This window comes from Oryctolagus cuniculus, chromosome 4 (genome assembly GCF_964237555.1).
Source record: "Oryctolagus cuniculus chromosome 4, mOryCun1.1, whole genome shotgun sequence".
In the NCBI taxonomy this organism is placed as follows: domain Eukaryota; kingdom Metazoa; phylum Chordata; class Mammalia; order Lagomorpha; family Leporidae; genus Oryctolagus; species Oryctolagus cuniculus.
In genome coordinates this window covers 25,835,170-25,859,122 of record NC_091435.1, presented here as the reverse complement: position 1 = coordinate 25,859,122, position 23,953 = coordinate 25,835,170, and the positions used below count along the sequence as shown (strand labels likewise).

At 36.3% G+C, this 23,953-nt stretch overlaps 1 pseudogene; it reads right to left on the bottom strand.

Annotated features, from left to right (window-relative positions):
* Window positions 1–456: 456 nt before the first annotated feature.
* LOC100352784 (NADH dehydrogenase [ubiquinone] 1 alpha subcomplex assembly factor 4-like) lies at window positions 457–18,929 on the bottom strand (annotated as a pseudogene).
* Between the last annotated feature and the right edge of the window lie 5,024 nt (window positions 18,930–23,953).

Genomic DNA, 23,953 nt, shown 5'->3' with positions numbered 1-23,953 from the left:
ATGTCTGTGGCTTCAAACTCTCTCCCTCTCCACCTCTTTGGTCAATGACCCTACTGAAAACTAGTTTCCATTTTGTGAGAATGCACTGTAGAAATGTCCATTTAGAAGTTTTAGACATATTCTGAATCCTGCCAACAACCACATTAGTGCACGTTGATTTGGGTTCTTCCATTACAGTTGATTATAGCCATTTCTACGGCCCCACAAAGAAAACTGAAATCTCATAGACACTTTGAGCCACAGACACCAAGCTCAGGCACTCCCAAATGCCTTGGCCTCAAAAACTGAAGAAAATAAATATTTATCATTTTACACGCCCTTATTTTGAGATAATCAGTTACATAGACACAAATAACTAATAGAAAAAGACATCAGATAAGGCATAGTTGAAATAGTAGTTATGTATGGGATGGGGGATGGAAATTACACACAGGAACAGTAATTTCATGATTTTCTTCATTTTGGTCGCATCGCTGTCTTGTCTTCAGGAGTAAAGACTTTGAGTTCAAAAGTAACAAAATATTTGAGAAGGGAATTTACATCTTTCAGTTCTAAATGGTATTCCTGTGCTATTTTGCTAGCAGTTCACGTCTCTGGATGAAGTTTATGGTTATTGAGCAGTGTCAATGCTTCTACAATGGAAATTTTGCCTTTGGGAGTGTTCTTAATATCCATCATATCAAAGTGATGGCTTTTCGGCAATCAGAATTCCTTTGGCTCCTGACGAGTTTCAGCATCTTTTACCTGCACGGCAGTCAGGTAACAACAGCAGCTTGTCATCTTTTCTAGCAATTTCTCCCTTAATTTCTGGATGGTGGTTCAAGTGTTCTCTGAGGAGACTCTTGGTGGAGGGGTGCTTGGGTGTGGGAGAGGGCTTTGTCTTGCTGATTTCCCATTCTGCTGGGTTCTCCAGATTGAAATTCCTGATCGCCTGAACCACCTCATTTTTGGCATATTAAATTATATAAATTGCCAGGTGTTTAATGCTCCCTACTTCTGAGAGCATACTGTTTATTGAGCTCCGTTAACTTCTCAGTATTGCTCATTGAATTACTTTGTTTTCTTTTGGATTTTAACTTGATTTGGGCATAGTTTGTATGTATATGTCAACATGTCTAATTGGCACATTTATAACATGACTGTAAGTCAAAGAGTTAAAGTTATTTTAGGCACATCTTACCAGCTTTTAAGCTAGTCATATGGCCTCTCGGGAAATGTCCTGAATCCCAAATTTAACATTTGGAGTTTCACTTTCCAATTTAGGTGGCTTATTCTTTACCATGGAACATTGAAGGTAAGCTTTCCTAATACATTTTCTTGTAAGGAAAAGGAGGATTTGACAGTGATGTAGAATAACAAAATTTTCCAATAAAGGCAAACAGGAGATGGACAGATAATTAGAAAACTACTTCAATAAGAATTAACAAGGGCTTTAATTTTTTTTTTTTTTTTTACTTGTCAGAGACAGAAAGGGAGAGCTCCCCGTCTTCTGGCTCAGTCCTCAAATGTCCACATGAACTTGGCTGGAGCCAGGAAAGGAGTTGAAAACAAATGCAGGTCTCCATGTTATTTGAGCCACCACCACTGCCTCTGAGGCTCTGCATAGACAGAAAGCTGGAGTCAGGAGCAGAAGCCGGGAATAGAACACAGGTACTCCCATATGAAGTGCAGGTGTCTTGACCATTAGGCTAAACACCTGCTTCCTGTTTTTGTTTTGTTTTGTTTTGTTTTGAATTGATTTAGGTGTGGAGTAACTGCAATTATTAAAAAGAATTAATGTTTATAAAATGTAAAATGTTAGCAATTTTTGCATTGCCAAGTAAATCAAAAGCTTTCAGAAAGATAACAGTAGGAATTATTTGAAAAATAACTTTTTTCTTTGTTTGATACAGAATTGAAAGAATAATTTAAAGAATAATTAAACCAAGAAACCATGTTAAAGAATTTGTTGATAAAATATAATCTGATACTAACACCAGTTGAGAGAATAATAAAAATAGCAAGTGGAAAAAAAAAAAAAAAAAACCAAGAAATTGTAGTCAAGTAAATAGGACAGAAACTGGAGACGGAACTGGGGCAACAAGAATTCGTTTATTAGGAGCCAACATTGTGACACACTTGTCATCACCTATTGGAGTATCAGTTTGCAACCCAGCTGCTTCAATTCTGATCAAGCTTCCTGCTAATGTACCTTGGAAGTCCGTGCAAGATAGCTTAAGTACATGGGCCCTTGTCAGCCATCTGGGAGACCAGGATGATTTGCTGGATCCTGGGTCAAGACTCAGTCACAGGCATTTCAGTCATCTAGAGAGTAAGCCACTTAATGGAAGCACTCTCTTCCTCTCTCTCTCTTCTTGCCTCTGTCCCGCTCTATCATTCTTTCTTTCAAATAAATTAATGCTCAGGAAAAGAACTATTCTATCATGTAAGCAGATGACACTGCTGACTATATGGACTTTACATTAACAGGCAGACTTTATATGAGTCATATTTTATCACAGTATTAAAAATGAAAGTTGCTGTAGAGATAATTTAATGTGTGTGATTGTAGAAATATGCACACCTTTAGACCACACAGTAGAGTGAAACAAAGGACTTAGCAGAAGCACCCTTTTACTTATATATTCTCCAAAGACTCTTTTAACACCTTTAGTGAGAGCACAGAATCCCTGAAGCAACAAGAAAATATGCAAAGAGAGAAGGAGGAGAGAGAGAGAGAGAGTTTTCTAAAATGAAAATGAAAAGCTGTAAGAAGCACAAAGTTATCATAAGAAGACAACACTCAATCAGTGTGCACACTCTAAGGAGAAAAGAATTCATCAAGGAACATGGTAATGTTTTTATGACTCCCAAGAAAAGATGTGCATGAACAAATCATTATATGAATCTCTGCTTAAAGGACAGAGAGCAAGCACATAGTTGAGACTTATCAGCATGTAACCAGTATTGAAATTCAGATAAACTGATATAACTCAGGTAAAGCATGTTGAATAAGAATAGGGTTTAACAGAAACGTAAAATGATAGCAAATATCATTGCAAAATATTACAAAAACTTCACAACACTATATAGCAAAGGATACAGTCATAAAGACAAATAAGAAAGAATAGAAAAATATGAGGATAACTAGCAGGGTTCTGGACACAAATATCAATGTGGAATATTAGAGGAAATGATTGATTGCACTGTATTGTACTCGAATATTTCAGTAAAATTACTGTTTACTTTCGTTTTTCTTTTTAATTAAGAATAAGCTTCCAAAAGTTTTGGCCCTGCTTTTAGGCACTTTTTAAAAGTTTGGGTTTTTTTTGTTATTGTTGTTGTTGTTTTTTTTACAGGCAGAGTTAGACAATGAGAGAGAGAGACAGAGAGAAAGGTCTTCCTTTCTGTTCGTTCATCCCCTAAATGGCCGCTACAGCCAGCGCGCTGCGTAGACTGGAATCCAGGTCTCCAATGCAGGTGCAGGGCCCAAGGACCTGGGCCATCCTCCACTGCACTCCCAGGCCACAGCAGAGAGCTGGACTGAAGAGCAGCTACCGGGACAGAATCTGGTGCCCCAACCGGGACTACAACCTGGGGTGCCAGCGCCGCAGGAGGAGGATTAGCCTAGTGAGCTGCAGCACTGGCCTAAAAGTGTTTTTTTTTTTTTTTTTTTAAATATAAAGAGGACACATTCACATATTTCATAGATATTCAAATAAGATAAATATATTCTCCACTCTTCTTCTCTCCTTCCCTCAAGACCTTTCATTCATTTTTTTTTCTTTTAACTTTTGCTAAAGCATAATTCAAATGTATTTTATAACCAGAGGTTAATTCACCACTAATCATAATATTCAGCATATACAAAGTGGAAATACCACTTTTACACAGGAGTTTAGACAAGGGCTAAGAATAACAACCAAATCATAAGCTATCTGTTTTATTCTACAATTTTTTGTGTTCTATCATAATCACAATCATGTATCAGAGAAAATATATGATATTTGTATTTTGGGGAATGACTTATTTCACTAAGCATAATGGTTCTGATTATAGCCACGTTGTTGCAATAGGCAGGAGTTCATTCTTTTTTTATGGCTGAGTAGTATTTCATACTGAATATGCATCCCATGTTCTTTATCCAGTCATCACCAGGTTGATGGATATTTGGGTTTATCAATATCTTAGCTAATGTGAATTGAACTGCAATAAACATGAGGGTACAAACACTTTTTCATATGTTGATTTCATTTTATTTAGAAAATTCCCAGGAGTGGAAATGCTGTGTCATCTAAAAATAAAACACATAGAAAAGATCCTAACATGTGCATGAGAGAAATGCCAGATTACCTTTGAAGGATCTCCAATTCCTACACATAGAAGAATGGAAACACAGGCCAAGTTCCTAAAGGAAAAAAATTATCTGTCAGTCTAGAATCCAATATCTAGTGACTCTCTCATTTATAAATGAAAGTGAAATAAAGACTTTTGAAAATAAACAAAAAGTGAAAGAATTTGCCATTCCCTGCCAGCCTTACAAATGCTACATAAGGATGAACTGCACACGGCAGGCAACTAACTGAGCACCAAAGGGGAAACTTGTTGAAGTGAAATGGACACTATGAGAAACAGTGACTTGATCAGCTCTTGTCCTGACGGTTGATGTACAATGTAATACTTTATACATTTTAGTATTTTTTTGTTCTAGTATCATTGGTTGAACTCTGTAATTAACACACAATTATTCCTCAGTGTTTAAATTTTAACTGAAAAGTGATCCCTGTTAGGAATTTGGAAAACATTATGCTGAGTGAAATAAGCCAATCCCAAAGGGACAAATACCACTTGTTCTCCCTGATAGGTGACAACTAACCGAGCACCAAAAAGGAAACCTGTTAAAGTGAAATGAACACTATGAGAAACGGTGACTTGATCAGCCCTCACCCTGACTGCTGATGAGCAACTTAATATGTTATCCCTCCAAGTATTTTTGTTTGTTTGTTCTACTTAATACTTTTGGTTGAATACTATAATCAATACACAATTCTTCTTAAGTGCTGAAACTTAACTGAAAAGTGATCGCTGTTAAATATAAGAGTGGGAATAAGAGAGGGAAGAGATGTGCAATTCAGGACATGCTCAAGCTGACTTACCTCAAACGGTAGAGTTAGAAACATACCAGGGGATTCCAATTCAATCCCATCAAGGTGGCATGTACCAATGCCATCTCACTAGTTCAAGTGATCAATTTCTGTTCACAATTGATCATAATGATAGGACTAAGAACCAAAGGGATCATATAAACAAGAATAGTGTCTGCAAATACTAGCTGATAGAAAAAAAAGGGAGAGAATGATCCAACATGGAAAGGGAGATACACAGCAGACCCACAGAATGGCAGATGTCCTAAACAGCACTCTGGCCTCAGAATCAGCCCTTAAGGCATGCGGATCCAGCTGAAAAGCCCATGAGAGTATTTCAGGCATGGAAAGCCAAGACACTCTTGGGGGGGGGGGGGGGAACCTAAATGAAAGATCTCCACAAGTGAGATCTCAGTGGAAAGAACTGGTCATCAAAGAAGGAGGTACCTTTCTCTGAAGGGAGGAGAGAACTTCCACTTTGACCATGGCCTTGTCTAAAAATTATCAGAGTCAGTGAACTCAGGGGGCTTCCATAGCCTTGGCAGCTCATGACAAGAGCCTAGGGTGATTACTGAGGCCATAAACAAGAGTGTCAATTTGTTAAGTCAGCAACAGGAGTCACTGTGCACTTACTCCTCATGTAGGATCTCTGTCCTTAGTGTGCTGTACATTGAGATTTAATGCTATAACTAGTACTCAAACATTATTTTTCACTTTATGTTTCTGTGTGGGAGCAAACTGTTGAAATCTTTACTTAATGTATGCTAAACTGATCTTTATATAAAGGGAATTGAAAATGAATCTTGATGTGAATGGAAGGGGAGAGGGAGTGGGAAAGGGGAGGGTTGCGGGTGGGAGGGACGTTATGGGGGGAAGCCATTGTAATCCATAAGCTGTACTTTGGAAATTTATATTCATTAAATAAAAGTTAAAAAAAGGATGAACTGCAGAAAAAAACAGAAAATGATATCCATCATCTTGAAGAATCTTAAGGTAGAAAAATCTAACAGTACAAGGAATATCCAAAACAAATACTATGAATATTTACAGAAAAAACAGCAAAACAAAGTCATCATTTATCAATAATAACCTTGAATGTAAATGGACTAAACTATCCAATTAAAAGATAGGCTGGTTGCATGGATGAAAAAGCAAGAGCCATCTATATGTTGCCTAAAAGTAATGCAAGAAGCACACCTCAGAAACAAGAATACATACAGAGGGAAAGTGAAACGATGGAAAAAACACTCCATTCAAATAAAAATCTAAAACTACCAGGAATGTATATCCTAATTTCAGATAAAATAGACTTTAAGACAAAAAATGTTAAAAAATACAAAGAAAGACACTATGTAATAATTAAGGGATCAACTCAACAGGAAGTTGTGACTATAACACATGTATATCAACCAATGCTGGAGCACCCAGTTATTTAAAACAAATGATAATTGATGCAAAAGTAGACATATGTTCCAAAACAATCATAATGGGGGTCTTTAATGCCCACTTTAAACAATGAACAAATCAACTAGGCAAAAAATCAACAAGGAAACAACGGAGTTAATATACACTATGATCCAAATGTCCCTAACTGAAATGTACAGAATATGTCATCCCAGAACTGTGATGTATATTCTCTTTTTAAAAAACTTATTTATTTATTTGAAAGGCAGAGTTACAAAGAGGCAGAGGCAGAGCGATGTCTTCCATCTGCTGGTTCATTCCTCATAGAACTGAAGCAGCTGTAGCTGGCTAATCTGAAACCAGGGACCAAGAGCTTCTTCCAGGTCTCCCACATGAGTGCGGGGGCCTGAGGACTTGGGACATCTTCCACTGCTTTCCCAGGCATATTAGCAGGTAGCTGGATTGGTAGTAGAGAAGCCAGGACTCAAAACTGTGCCCCTATGGGATACTGGCAATGCAGGTGGCAGCTTAACCAGCTATTCCACAATGCCAGACCCAGAATACAAATTCATTTTATTGGTGCATAAAATATTCCCTAGGATAGAACATATACTTGCCCATAAAAAAGACACAAAAAATTTAAAAAATGAAATCACATGATGTATCTTTTTTGACCACGATGGAATGAAATTGGAAATTAATAGCATAAGAAACTCTAGAAAATATACAAACACATGTAACTGAACAACATGCTCCTGGATGAACAGTGGGTCAAGGAAATTAAAAAAAAATTCCTTGTAACAAATGAAGATGACAACAAAACATATCAAAATTTATGGGTAAATTGAGGGGAAAGTTTAGAGTAATTAGTACCTACATCAATAAATTAGAAGGATATCAAATAAAAGATCTATCAATGCATCTCAAGAACTTAGAAAAGCAAGAATAAATCAAACCCAAATTAAGAGGAAATGAATAATTTTCTAAACAATAATTTTCTAAAAATTATTTTTAAATTTTAAAAAATTTTAAATAATTTTCTAAAAAATAGAAATTTAAAAATTGAAACAAAAACATACAAAAATCAATGAAATATACTTTGAAAAAATAAACAGAATTGATATACCATTGGTCAAACAACCAAAAAAGAAATAAGACCAAAACTAATAACATCAGAAATGAAATAAGAAAGGTTATAATGGATATCACAGAAATAAAAATAATTATGAAGGAATACCATTATGTTCTTAGAATTTTATCTATAAATAACATTGAATCTGTTAAAAGCTAATTAAAAGTTAAAATTAAAAATTGAAAAATGAATCATCAGGAATTACTCCAAACAGCTATATGCCAACAAATTTGAAAACCTAGAAGAAATGGACATATTTCTGTACACACACAATCTACCAAAATTGAGACATGAAGGCACAGCAAACCTAAATAGACCAATAAGCAAGTTGGAGATTGAATCCATAATAAAGTCACTCCCAACAAAGAAAAACTCAGGACTGAATAGCTTCACTGTTGAATTCTACTCAAATTTTAAAGAAGTAGTAATCCTGGTTGTTTTTATGGACCTTGAGAACTGGTTTGGAGGTTTTAGCAGGGGAGTGCAACTATTCATATACACTTGAACAAAAAAGGAAGGTCTTCTTTGATCAAGCATGCTGCTTTGGGAAGGATGCACATGGAGTGGTAAGGGGGGAAGGGGACACCCACCTAGCCAGCCAGATATGCCAACTTGACCCTGGCAATCAATGGAGGGCAGATGTCACATCCAGATTGTCCTTACATCTTCTTAAACTACTCAAAATAATTTAAACTGAAGGAATCCTCCCAAAGTTCTGTGAGGCCAGCATCACTTAAATTCCAAAGCCAAGAAAACATACAGCAAAGAAAGAGAACCACAGATCTATATTCCTGATGAACACTGATCCAGAGATCCTCAACAAAATGTTAGCTAACTGATATAAACAGCACATTAAAAAAAAAAATCATCCATCTGGACCAAGTGAGATTTATCCCAGGGATGCAGAGATGGTTCAAAACATGCAAATCAATAAACGTAATACATCACATCAACAAATTGAAGAATAAAAAATGCATGATTATCTCAATAGATGCAAATGAAGAATTTGATAAAATACAAATTCTTTTCATGATAAAAACTGTAAACAAATTGGATATAGAAAGAACATTCTTCAATTCAATCAAAGCAATTTATGACAAAGCCATAGCCAGCATTATATTAAACGGGCAAAAGTTGGAATCCTTTCCACTAAGATCAATTTCACCATTGCTATTCAATATAGTTCTGGAAGTTTTAGGCAGCATTTTTAATTTTTTCTTTATATTTTAAAGTATTTTAAGTGATACAAATATAAAAATAACTCACTGTAGAAGCATAAATTTACCAATATTTACCTTTTGTCATATTCACTCTATATGGAAACATTATACATATGAACAAACTAGTAATTTGAATTGTTGAAGGCTTTCACATTTGGAAATCAACATTGACTAATTACTTACTTTAGCTAGCAATAAATCACATTAGTATCAAAATCCTGATCATAAACGGAGATGATTCTACTTTGCCCCCAGAATCAAGTTAAAAATTCTAGGCCTAAAGTTCAAGATTTTAACATAATCTACTAAATTCATTAGTTCTAAATTCAACTATTTCCCTGCCACATTATATTTCCTTGGAAGAAAAAGATCATTATATTACCTTTATCTCTATTATAATGTGTACTCTAATGCTAAGAATAGTTTGTTATCATAAAATAAATTTTAGATGAAAGTGTAAACAGTTCACACTCTGTCTTTCTATCCACCTTTGTGTAGACCTATTGATCTACACTCTACAAAACCTAGATCATTAATAAAACAATGTAAATTATTATAATTATCATAATTATAAATGTATAACTATATAAAAATAACAAAGCATAGACTGCACTGAACAGTTCCTCTCTCTCTCTCTCTCCTTCTAACTCTTTTTCTATCTCCCTCATTCACTCTGTGTTTCTGCATGTGTGTGCATTTCTGATGTATCCCATTAATCAGTTTGCTATAGCTTCTCTTTTCTTCTCTTTTTCTACTAATTAGCAAAGACAATTGCATGAATCTAGACACTCAGGTTGTTTTGAGTTACTCAATTTTGCTTCCTAACTTATCTTTTTTATTATAAAAACCAGACAAATGAAAATGAAAACACATAATTGCCAATGTATGATTTATTCTATGAATTAATTTTTACATTATAATCTGCACTTCCATCAAAAAGACAACCATATTATTATAAGCATAATTATTTTTATGCGAGAACCACTAATTAATGTGTTACAGTACCACTAATTACTGTGTTACAGAGTAAGCTGTAATACTGTGAAAAGAAAGAGGAAAAGTAAGTCTGAAATTAAACTGTACACTATGTGTTATCTACACTTCTTCCATTTTTTAATTCAAGAGATGCTAGTATATCTGCAGATTCATTAGCCCAGAGTAACTGGAAAGCAAAGGCATGAAGATGTGTTTGGAGTAAAAAGTCTTCTAGCTTTTTCTTTCCTGTTCCATCCAGTATCCTAGTAATTACAAAAACTCTAGAAAGTATTTCATAAACCTGATTTTAAAAGTAAAACTTTCATAGTGCTCATTTTATTTAGATTGGATATACATTTGCAAGATCTTTTCCCAGGTTAACAGTAATACTGATTTGTTTCAATGTCTTCTGATGTTAATATTTTATAAGTCTTATGTGCAATTTGTGACATGATTTATTTAAAGTTAGCAGCAGAGCAGCCATTGTCCTTTGTGAATTCTAGTTTGCATACTAAATGCAGATATTATCATGTAGTACAGCACTTGCATAAATTTGAATAACTGAGAATCTTTAAAATGGCATTTCAATAGCAATTCAGTTCAGCAAAGGGACAAAATTTACCATACAACCTAACACATTGAATAAGGTTAATGCCCCATGGCAGTCATATTTCCCTGAAGATTTTATTGTTGTTCATTATGATTTCATATACATACATAATCCTTCTACTGTACACATTTTTCCTATCTGTTATATATCCAAATGCTGCTAAAATTGAGATCTATCTCACAGAAAAAAATAAAAACTATAGCTATGGCCAGAATAATGCATAAAAGACACATGAACAGTTCACATACACAGCTGAATGGAAGTAAGACAACGATGACTTTTAAATAAATAATATTAGATGTAATTCTATTTTCTGGAAGGAACATATACTTACTAATTTTAGCTCCCCTTTACACATTCCCAAATTCAAAGTTAACACCAGTTCTGACAACAGAGGAAATTATAATTACATAGCTAATTGCTATGTGTGTTCTATCATTTTAAAGTGTATTCATTTCTATTTGAAAAGCAGAGCAACAGAGAGAGAGAGAGAGAGAGAGAGAGAGAATCTTCCATTCTCAAAACTCTCTATAATATCCAGGGCTGGGCCAGGCTGAAGTCAGGAGTCTGGCAGGGACACAACTACTTGATCCATCACCTGCTGACTCCAGGATGGGCATTTGCAGAAAGCTGGACAAGAAGTGTAGGTAGGACTTTAACCTAGGCACTCCAATGGGGGATGTGAAGAATTCCAATGATATCTTAACTGTTGTGACCCAACAACTGAATTCTGTTTTTAAAGATGACCCATTTATGCAGAAACACACACATACACACACACACACACTCCCATAGACAGAAACAAAAAGAGACAGAGAATACAGCAATCTGCTCCAGGGTCGGCACTGTGGCATAGCGAGTAAAGCCACCCGCCGCCTGCAATGCCAGCATCCCATATAGGCGCTGGTTCTAGACCCGGCTGCTCCACTTCCAACCCAGCTCTCTGCTATGGCCTGGGAAAGCAGTGGAGGATGACCCTAGATTTTGGGCCCCTGCACCAATGTGGGAGACCCAGAAGAAGCTCCTGATTCTTGGCTTTGGATTGGCTCAGCTCCAGACATTGCAGCCATTTGGGGAGTGAACCAGCGGATGGAAGGCCTATCTCTCTCTCTCTCTCTCTCACTCTCTTTCTCTCCTTCTCTCTCTCTGTGTAACTCTGACTTTCAAATAAATAAATAAATCTTAAAAAATAATATACATATTTCCCAAAATTTTTGAGATCCCTGGTATGCAAGAATTTCAATTTTGTTTGCCTCTGGAATATAAGGTTACTTTCCAAATACATGTATGAGGATAGATTGTGAATACAGCAGGACAATCAACATCTACATATTCTCTTCATCATCACTAAGATTGGAACATTCAAACTCCTCTCTTGCAACCATTCACAAAATATAATATAGAGTATTATAAACTATAGTTTCCCCATTGTATTGCAGAACAGTAAGATTGGTTCTATACAGCTAAGAGTATTTTACTTCCTGTCATCAAACATTTCTATATTCCTCTTTCCTACTACACTTTTCAATCATTAGCAATCACAGATTAACAAATTAGCCTCCATGTATGAAAAAATGTAGTACCTGTCCTTACTTCACTTAACATAACATACTCCAGTTCCATCCATTTTGCTGTGAATGATAGGATGTCATTATTTTTCATGCCTGAATAATTTTCCAGGTGTGTATACATCACCTTTCATTTATCCCATCCATTAATGGTCATCTAGCTTGATTTCATATCTTAGTTATTCCAAATAGTAAAATAGTAAGTGTGAGAGTACAGGTATCTGTTTGATACACTGTTGCAATTTTCTTTGGATATGTATACAGGAGCAGCTGTATCCTTTAGTAGTACTATTTTTAGTTTTTTTAAAATTTTATTTAAGATATACAAATTTCATGTGTTTCATTTAAATAGATTTAGGAACATAGTGCTACTTCCTAGCCCACCTTACCATCCCTCCTGCCCGTGCTCTTACCCTTCCTCCTCCTCCTTCTCTTATTCCCTCTCTTAACTTTTCTATGATCTACTTTCAGTTTAGTTATACTCATAAGACTATCCTTACACTAAATAAAGAGTTTAACAAATACAAGAAGAAAAAAAAAGCACACACTGTCCTCCAGCTGTAGTGACAAGGGCTATAAACAATCATCAAATTTCAAAATATCAATTTCATTCTTATACATTATATTTTTAGTACTCTAACAATTACCACAGATCAGGGAAAACATATGCTATTTGTTTTTTTTTTTTTTTTACATCCTTATTTCACCAAAGGAACAACTAAACTATTCATCATAATAATGGTATTAATTTAAATCTCCACCAACATCAAATAAGAGTTGCCTTTCCTCCACACACAGTCTTTTGTTATTTTTGTCTTTTACATAATAGAAATTCTAATGAGGGTGAAATATTATCTTACTGTGTTTTTACTTTTGATTTACCTGATGACTTATGATGTGGAACTTTTCCTCAGAGATTCGTTGGCTATTTGATTTTTTTTTGAGAATTATCTATTCGTATGTTTTTTGAGAAAAGTCTATTCCTGTGTGGTTTTGTTAAATATTTTAAGTTTCATAATGTTGGACCCTTTGTAAAAATTTATTTATTGTATTTGAAAGGCAAACATACAGAGAGGGGATGAGAGAGATAGAGAGAATTTCTCATTCTCTGGTTCATTCTCCAAATGTCTGCAATAGCCATGGCTGTTTATGAATGAAACCAGGGTCTGGGAAGGCAATCCAGGTCTGCCACCTGAGTGTCAGGAACTTGTACTTGAGCCATCACCTATTGTCTCTCAGTGTGCACATTAACTGGAAGCTGTTACTCAAATTCAGGCATTCCGATATGGAAATGAGGCATTGAAAACAGAATCATAACCACTAAATCAAAACCCCACCCCCACATTCTGAATTTTAATCTTTTGTTAGATGTATAGTTCCAAACTTTTTCTCCCATTCTGTAGCTTATCATTTCAGTTTCTTTATTGTTTCCTTGACTATACCATTTTTCTTATTTGCTTTACTAGAGTTAATGATATCATTTCTATACCATTCAGAGTATTTATAAATTCAATGCACTGTCATCATGATATCATGTTATTATTTTTAAAACTCAAAAAAATCAAATATTCAAATAGAAATGAAAAAGAAAAACAGAGTCTATGAATCTTCAGGAAAAGGAACAAAGCTGGGAAATCATAAAACCTCATCTCAAGACACACTACTGGGGGGCAGCGCTGTGGTAGATAGCAGGTAAAGCAGCCACCCGTAATTCTGGCATCCCATATGGGCACTCGTTTAAGTCCTGGCCACTCCACTTCTAATCCAGCTCTCTGCTAATAGCCTGGGAAAACAGTGGAAGACAGCCCAAGTCCTTGGCCCCCTGCACCTGCATGGAAAACCCAGAAGAAGCTGCTGGCTCTTGGCTTTGGATTGACATAGCTCCAGCTCTTTGTAGCGATTTGGGGAGTGAACCAGCGGAAACTCTATCTCTTTTGAATACATAAATCTAAGTTCTGCAACTGTGAAACCACTAGAAGAAAACATAAGGACAAACACTTCAGGACATTAATATAAGCAATGAATTTTTGAGTAAACCCCAAAACCACAGGCAACAAAACAATCATATTTTAAAACACCAGTAGGAGATGTTTTTCTGCAAAGGTCCATTTGGAAATTTCTAACATAATTTGTGGGTCATACAAAATTATCAACTTAAAAATTAACCTGCTATATGTTTATTAATTTTTGCTCACAGATGCCTTGCTACAACCAGACCAAATGACTTCAAGGGCCTCATACTGCCTCCAGGCCATTCTCCACATCTGTTTCAAAAGAACATGAAGGGGACCAGCACTGTGACATAGTGAGTGAAACTGCTTCCTGCAGTGCCAGCATCCCATATGGGCACCAGTTTGAGTCCCAGCTGCTCTGCTTCCCATCCAGCTCTCCACTGTGGCCTGGAACAGCAGTGGAGGATTGCCTAGGACTTTGGGCTCCTGCAACCACATGGGAGACCCACAGGGAGCTCCTGGCTCCTAGCTTCTGGCCTCAGATTGGCTCAGCTTCTGCTATTGTGGCCATCGGAGGAGTGAACCAGCAGATGGAAGATCTCTCTCTCTCTCTCTCTCTCTCTCTCTCTCTGCCTCTGCCTCTCAGTAGCACTGCATTTCAAATAAATCAATAAATCTTAAAAAATATGAAGAATCTAAGATCTTACTATATTGCCTATACTCTAATTATTAAACACATTAATATTTTTAGCAAGGAGGATTCAAAAAATCATGATTTCGAAGTAGTGATGAATGTAAAATTAAACACATATGCAGCACCTATAATAGAATAAGGGAAGGAAAACATATATAATTTCTATCGATAACAAATAACTACAAATATTTCTGTGATTTGTCACCCACACTTATAATTGAAATAAAAATTATAAACTTTTAGTTGAAAGCTGAAGAAAGCAAGTGCATGCTTTTTTCCCAATTGAGTTTATAGTCTCATATTGTATCCATGAAGTTCTTAAATGACTGCAGATATCATATTAACAAGACTTTCTAAAATGAAATACACATTTTTCCAGATGCATGATTGAATGGAATTCTGACTTTTGTAATAGTAGGAATATTATCTGTAATATTTAATTAGCAACAATAACTAATATTATAGAATGTCAGACTACATATGTGTGTGTTTGTGTGTCACTGTTAGGAATTTTACAAAAGAATGCACATTAATAGAAATAAAATATATAGAAAATTTCCTTAGCATGAGTGAATCAAAGAGACTTTTTAAAAAATTTTTATTCCTTTACAAAATAGTGTTTGCTTTCAAAATAGGTATCTTGGGATCCTTAGCTACTTCACAGTGAAAAGATCTTAAGCAGTTGGTTCTCAGGTTCCCAGAGTTGGCTGCATAACACTTCTCTTGAAAGCTACTGATGGAATCCACAGACAAAGAGTCAAAGGTAATAGAGAGGTCAGCAGGAGAGTTTGTTAGAATTGCAAGTGTTTGTAGAGAAGTTTCCCTAAGGTAATTGATAAAAACTAGAGATATAGTCCACTGAGACAAGAAACAATAAAACAGAAGAAAATTTAAAAAAAAAAAGTATTTCTCTGGGAACTACAGTACTAATCCATCAACTTTACTTTTGTAAAGCCTTTACTATTACACTTTCCTTCAATACAGTCTTTATTTTGACAATGTAGAAAGGTTTATACAAGCAGTCAATAATGGAAAAATATAATAGTCCTGAAATTCACTTTCTAGGAATGTTTGTTTGATGTAAAAGAAGGTGAAATATTAACAATTTTTACCACATGTGGACTAAATATAAGCAAGTAGAGTTTACAAAAGCATTCAACAGATAAAATTCGTTTTAACCATCACCTAAAATATAATCATCCCCAAATTTGCACATCAAAACTCTCTCTTAATATGAAGAATGACAAAGAATTCTAAGCAAAGGGAAGAGTAGCATTTGATAAATTACATTTATCAGATATTCTACTTTGGGCAACCAAGTGGCTCCTAAAACCTGTTAGCTTAATGATCACAGGAAACGTATTTTAGCAGTTTGCCCTGATTTTCTTCCATCTCCCTTAAACATCTACCAAAATACATATCTGAGTCCAGGGGCTAGCATTTTGTGCAGAGTTCAGTCTCTATTTGTGATGTCTACATCCCATACAAGAGCATCAAGCTCAAGTTCAAGATACTCTGCTTCTGATAGAACTCCCTGCCAATGAGCACCCAGGGAGTCAGCAAATGATGATTCAGGTACTTGGATGCCTGTCACATGTAAGGGACGCCCAGATGGAGTCCTGAGCTCCTGGCTTCAGCCTGGTCTAGCCCTAGTTGTTGCGTGCATTTGGGGAGTTAACTAATGGTTACAAGCTCTCCATCTGCCTTTGAAATAAAATGAATCAATTTAAATTAAAACAAAAATTATCACCCCATACATAACCCCACTTTTGAATCTAGGAATACCAAAAGTAGAGATATCTCAAAAAAATCTTGCTATCTGGTAACATGTAGGTCTTAGGTGTGTTTGTTCCCTCACCATGTAATTGACTCCTTGGTTGCCTCTACTCTACCTCAAGGCACAGGCAGTAACCTGTTATGTGAATGGTACTATTTTTGAGTAGACCTTTGAGAGTCACTGATCTCTGCTTGACCTTTTGCAACTTCAGGGAAATTAATTCATTTGTAGTAACTATTTGTTTAAGAAAAAGAAACACTGTTCCTCAACAGTAGAGACAAGGGATATGAACTATCATAGAATCTCAAAATGTCAATTTTTCTCACATATATTACATATTTGTGGACTCTATTAGTTACCACAAATTAAGGAAGACATATGATATATCTTTTGGGCGCTGGACTATTTCACTAAACGAAATGGTTTCTAGGGGCCAGTGCTGTGGTGTAGCTGGAAAAGCCACCTGCCTGCTGTGTTGGCATCCCATATGGGCACCAGTTCTAATCCCACTTCTGATCCTGCTCTCTGCTGTGGCCCAGGTCTTTGGGCCCCTGCACCCAAGTGGGAGACCCAGAAGAAGCTGCTGGCTCCTGGCTTTGGATCTGTACAGTTCCAGCTGTTGTGACCATCTGGGGCATGAACCAATAGATGAGATCTCTTTTCTCTCTCTCTTGTTCTCTCTCCCCTGCACCTTACCTCTGCCTCTCTGTAAATCTGCCTTTCAAACAAATAAAAGTTTAAAAAAATGGTTTCCAGCTGCATCAAGTTTCTTTTCTTTTTTTACAGCTGAATAGAATTCCATATCGTATATATACCACATATTCTTTACTCAGTCGTCAGTTGATGTACATCTGGGTTGATTCTATATCTTGACTATTTTGAATTGAGCTGCAGTAAACAAGAGGGATAGAGATAACATTAAGCAAAGTGAAGAGGAAACCAACAGAATGGGAGAGATTATTTTCAAGCTATACAACTGATAAAGGATTAATATCCACAATGTTTAAAGAGCTCAAGAAACTCAACAACAAAAACCAAATGATGTAGTGAAGAAATGGGCAAAAGACTTGAACAGGCATTTTTCAAAAGAGGAACTTCAAATGGCCAACAAACACATGAAAAAACACTCAGGATAACTAGCCATCAGTGAAATGGAAATCAAAATAACAATGAGGTTTCACCTTACTGAAGTTAGAATGGTTCTCATGTAGCAACTATTTTGAGCATATCAGCGTATATATATATATGGGTAAGGTCAGAAAAGAATGTGTTCTGTTTCCTGTCTATCATAAAGGATCATGGCTGTCTCTCTTATAAATAAACACAGATTAAGAAGAGATAAGTATAACAAATTTATGTTAACAAGCTCATCCACATAACAGCTATCTAAAATACGAAACTCCTAATTGGGTTAGATTGTTGAAGTGTGGATGTGTAAGCAAGTTTAGATGGGTAAAGTATTAGTCAGCTTTTTTTCTTTAATGTGAGGAATTTCTATACCTAAGGCAAGCTACTTATGAAGGAATGAGAGGTTGATTTGGCTCAGAGTTTTAAAGGCTGAAAGTATAAAAAACATGATGCAATCCTGTTGAAGGTCGCATGATGAAAACATAGATCCACTTGAGAAAGTTCTGCTACTGTGAATTACATAAATGTTCTTGGTTTTGTTTCATGTCAAACAAACTATAAAACCCAGAAATACTCCCAGGTGATAGTGCTGTTTTCTATGAGTTGATTTGATCGATAGGCAACCCTCAGTAGCTTTAGTTTGGAAACTGATTGTCAAAAATATCAAAGCAAGATTAGAGGATTTAGATTTTCTTACCCACCCCAAACTCCAAGTAGAAAAGATGAAATTAAGGTTAAATTGATAGCTAGTGGCAATTCTATTATGCATATACAATGAAGTCTCCATGATACCCATATAAGATGAGGTTCAGACAATTTACAGATAGTTGAGAATGTGGAGGTTCCTAGAGGAATGCACATTTGGCATCCCTTCTCCTGTATCTCACCTGATTCATCTTTTCATTTATATCTTTATAATAGCCTTTGAATAAATCAATGAATTTGAGTAAGTCTTTCCTTGAATTTTGTGAGCCACTCAAATGAATTGGACCCAGGGAGGGGATGTAAACCTCTGAGGTGCAGCCAGTCTGTCAGAAACACAGGTCACACAAACTGGGCCTTATGATAAGCATCTAAAGTGAGTCAGAGATAATTGTAGAGACTGAGCCCTCAAACTATGGGATCTGATAATATCATAATTCCAGTGAATGAAAGGATGCCAAACCCACATCAGGTTCAAAACTGTTTGTTTGTTCATGGGGAGAAATCTCTATACTTTCTGAGGACACAGAGGTCTTCAGTGTGGTTGTTGTGGCTCGAGAGCAGAGGAAGAATGGCTTGATTTTCCCAGACAGATGTGTGTCTAGGGGGATGAAGCATGACTTGGAATATCTTTGATTCTTCATGTTAACAGAAAAAAGAAAAAGAGCTGATGCAGCTATCCAAATATCAGAAACAATAGATTTTTAACACAAAACTGTTAGAAGAGACAACAAAGGGCATTATATAATGATTAAGGGATCAATTCAATAGAAAGATGTGATTATTATAAATGCATATGCACCTAACTATAGGGCACTGGCAATGTATTAATGAGAGCTATAGAATCAAATACAATAGTAATGAGGGAAAACTTATGGGATACAGCAAAAGCAGTATTGAGAGGCAAATTTATAGCAATAGGTGCCTATACCAAGAAATTGGAAAGGTACCAAATAAATGAGCTTTCAGCGCACCTCAAGGACCTAGAAAAACTGCAGCAAACCAAACCCAAATCTAGTAGGAGAAGAGAAATAATTAAAATCAGAGAAGAAATTAACAGGATTGAATCCAAAAAAACATTACAAAAAATCAGCCAAGCGAGAAGCTGGTTTTTTGAAAAAATAAACAAAATTGACACCCCATTGGCCCAACTAACTAAAAAAAGAAGAGAAAAGACCCAAATCAATAAAATCAGAGATGAAAAAGGAAACGTAACAACAGACACCACAGAAATAAAAAGAATCATCAGAAATTACTACAAGGACCTGTATGCCAGCAAACAGGAAAACCTATCAGAAATGGATAGATTCCTGGACACATGCAATCTACCAAAATTGAACCATGAAGACATCGAAAACCTAAATAGACCCATAACTGAAACAGAAATTGAAACAGTAATAAAGGCCTTCCCAACAAAGAAAAGCCCAGGACCAGATGGATTCACTGCTGAATTCTACCAGACATTTAAAGAAGAACTAATCCCATTTCTTCTCAAACTATTCAGAACAATCGAAAAAGAGGGAATCCTCCCAAATTCTTTCTATGAAGCCAGCATCACCTTAATCCCTAAGCCAGAGAAAGATGCAGCACTGAAAGAAAATTACAGACCAATATCCCTGATGAACATAGACGCAAAAATCCTCAATAAAATTCTGGCCAATAGAATACAACAACACATCAGGAAAATCATCCACCCAGACCAAGTAGGATTCATCCCTGGTATGCAGGGATGGTTCAACATTCGCAAATCAATCAATGTGATTCACCACATTAACAGACTGCAGAAGAAAAACCATATGATTATCTCAATTGATGCAGAGAAAGCATTTGATAAAATTCAACACCCTTTCATGATGAAAACTCTAAGCAAATTGGGTATAGAAGGAACAGTCCTCAATATAATCAAAGCAATTTATAAAAAACCCACAGCCAGCATCCTATTGAATGGGGAAAAGTTGGAAGCATTTCCACTGAAATCTGGCACCAGGCAGGGATGACCACTCTCACCACTGCTATTTAACATAGTTCTGGAAGTTTTAGCCAGAGCCATCAGACAAGAAAAAGAAATCAAAGGAATACAAATCAAGAAGGAAGAAGTCAAACTATCCCTCTTTGCAGACGATATGATTCTGTACTTAGAGGATCCAAAGAACTCTACTAAGAGACTATTGGAACTCATAGAGGAGTTTGGCAAAGTGGCAGGATATAAAATCAATGCACAAAAATCAACAGCCTTTGTATACACAAGCAATGCCATGACTGAGAAAGAGCTGCTAAGATCAATCCCATTCACAATAGCTACAAAAACAATCAGATACCTTGGAATAAACTTAACCAAGGACGTTAAAGATCTCTATGATGAAAACTACAAAACCTTAAAGAAAGAAATAGAAGAGGATACCAAAAAATGGAAAAATCTTCCATGCTCATGGATTGGAAGAATCAACATCATCAAAATGTCCATTCTCCCAAAAGCAATTTATAGATTCAATGCAATCCCAATCAAGATACCAAAGACATTCTTCGCAGATCTAGAAAAAATGATGCTGAAATTCATATGGAGGCACAAGAGACCTCGAATAGCTAAAGCAATCTTGTACAACAAAAACAAAGCCGGAGGCATCACAATACCAGACTTCAGGACATACTACAGGGCAGTTGTAATCAAAACAGCATGGTACTGGTACAGAAACAGATGGATAGACCAATGGAACAGAATTGAAACACCAGAAATCAACCCAAACATCTACAGCCAACTTATATTTGATCAAGGATCTAAAACTAATTCCTGGAGCAAGGACAGTCTATTCAATAAATGGTGCTGGGAAAACTGGATTTCCACGTGCAGAAGCATGAAGCAAGACCCCTACCTTACACCTTACACAAAAATCCACTCAACGTGGATTAAAGACCTAAATCTACGTCCTGACACCATTAAGTTATTAGAGAACATTGGAGAAACCCTTCAAGATATTGGCACAGGCAAAGAATTTCTGGAAAAGACCCGGGAGGCACAGACAGTCAAAGCCAAAATCAACTATTGGGATTGCATCAAATTGAGAAGTTTCTGTACTGCAAAAGAAACAGTCAGGAGAGTGAAGAGACAACCGACAGAATGGGAAAAAATATTTGCAAACTATGCAACAGATAAAGGGTTAATAACCAGAATCTACAAAGAGATCAAGAAACTCCACAAAAACAAAACCAACAACCCACTTAAGAGATGGGCCAAGGACTTCAATAGACATTTTTCAAAAGAGGAAATCCAAATGGCCAACAGGCACATGAAAAAATGTTCAAGGTCACTAGCAATCAGGGAAATGCAAATCAAAAGCACAATGAGGTTTCACCTCACCCCGGTTAGAATGGCTCACATACAGAAATCTACCAACAACAGATGCTGGCGAGGATGTGGGGAAAAAGGGACACTAACCCACTGTTGGTGGGAATGCAAACTGGTCAAGCCACTATGGAAATCAGTCTGGAGATTCCTCAGAAACCTGAATATAACCCTACCGTTCGACCCAGCCATCCCACTCCTTGGAATTTACCCAAAGGAGTTTAAATTGATAAACAAAAAAGAGGTCTGCACCCTAATGTTTATTGCAGCACAATTCACAATAGCCAAGACCTGGAACCAACCTAAATGCCCATCAACGGTAGACTGGATAAAGAAATTATGGGATATGTATTCTTTAGAGTACTATACCGCAGTAAGAAACAACGAAATCCAGTCATTTGCAACAAAATGGAGGAATCTGGAACACATCATGCTGAGTGAAGTAAGCCAGTCCCAAAGGGACAAATACCATATGTTCTCCCTGATCGGTGACAACTGACTGAACACCAAAAAGGAAACCTCCTGAAGTGAAATGGACACTATGAGAAATGGTGACTTGATCAGCATAGCCCTGACTGCTAATGGACAACTTAATACATTATCCCTCATAGTATTTTTTTTGTCTGTTCTACTTAATATGACTGGTTTAATTCTGTAATTATCACACAGTTATTCTTAAGTGTTGAAAATTAACTGAAATGTGATCCCTGTTAAACATAAGAGTGGGAATAAGAGAGGGAAGAGATGTATAATTTGGGGCATGCTCGGGCTGACTTGCCCCAAATGGTAGAGTTAAAAACATACCAGGGGATTCCAATTCAATCCCATCAAGGTGGCATGTGCCAATGCCATCTCACTACTCCAAGTGATCTATTTCAGTTCACAATTGATCATAATGAAAGGACTAAGAGTCAAAGGGAGCACATAAACAAGTCTAGTATCTGCTAACACCAACCGATAGAATAAATAAAGGGGAGAGTGATCCAACATGGGAAGTGAGATACTCAGCAGACTCATAGAATGGCGGATGTCCTAAATAGCACTCTGGCCTCAGAATCAGCCCTAAAGGCACTCGGATCTGGCTGAAAAGCCCATGAGAGTATTTCAGGCATGGAAAGCCAAGACACTCTGGCAAAAAGATCTCTGTGAGTGAGATCCCAGTGGAAAGAACAGGTCTTCAAAGAGGGAGGTGCCTTTCTCTGAAGGGAGGAGAGAACCTCCACTTTGACTATGACCTTGTCTAAACAAGATAAGAGTCGGAGAACTCAAGGGGCTTCCATAGCCTTGGAAACTCATAACTGGTGCATAGGGAGATTACTGATGCCATAAACAGGAGTGTCAATTGGTAAAGTCAACAACAGGAGTCACTGTGCACTTACTCCTCATGTAGGATCTCTGTCCTTAACGTGCTGTACACTGAGGCTTAATGCTATAACGAGTACTCAAACAGTATATTTCACTTTGTGTTTCTATGGGGGTGCAAACGACTGAAATCTTTACTTAATGTACACTAAACTGATCTTCTGTAAAAAGAAAAAAAAAAAAGAAAGAAATTATCAATTCCCAACTTGACTCTCACTGGGATTAAACATGACAATAAGTCTGATCTGATTTCATCATCATTTAAAAAAAATCATCTATTATTTTTCACTTTATGTTTCTGTGTGGGAGCAAACTGTTGAAATACTTACTTAAGGTATACTAAGCTGATCTTCTGTATATTAAGATAATCGAAAATGAATCTTGATGTGAATGGAAGGGGAGAGGGAGTGGGAAAGGGGAGGGTTGTGGGTGGGAGGGACGGTATGGGGGGGGAAGCCATTGTAACCCATGAGTCGTACTTTGGAAAGTTATATTCATTAAATAAAAGATTAAAAAAAAAATAGTAATGAGGGGCTTCAATATCCCATTATCAGCAATGGATAGATCAACCAGACAGAAAATCAGCAAGGAAACAACACATTCAATTGACACTATAGACCAAATGGACTTAGCAAATATCTACAGAGCTTTCCATTCTGCAGCTACATTCTTCTCACCAGTGCATGTAATCTTCTCTAGAATTGACCACATATAGGCCATAAAGCAAGTCTCAGCAAATTCAAAAAATTAAAATCATACCATATATCTTGGACCAAAATGGAATCAAGTTAGTAATCAACAACTCAGGAACTGCCAGAACATTTGCAAACTCATGGAAACTGAACAACATGCTCCTGAATGAACAAATAAAAAAAATTAAAAAAAAAACTTCTGAACACGATAATACAACATATCAAAACTTATGGGATTCAGCAAGAGTAGCATTAAGAGGAAAGTTTATAGCAA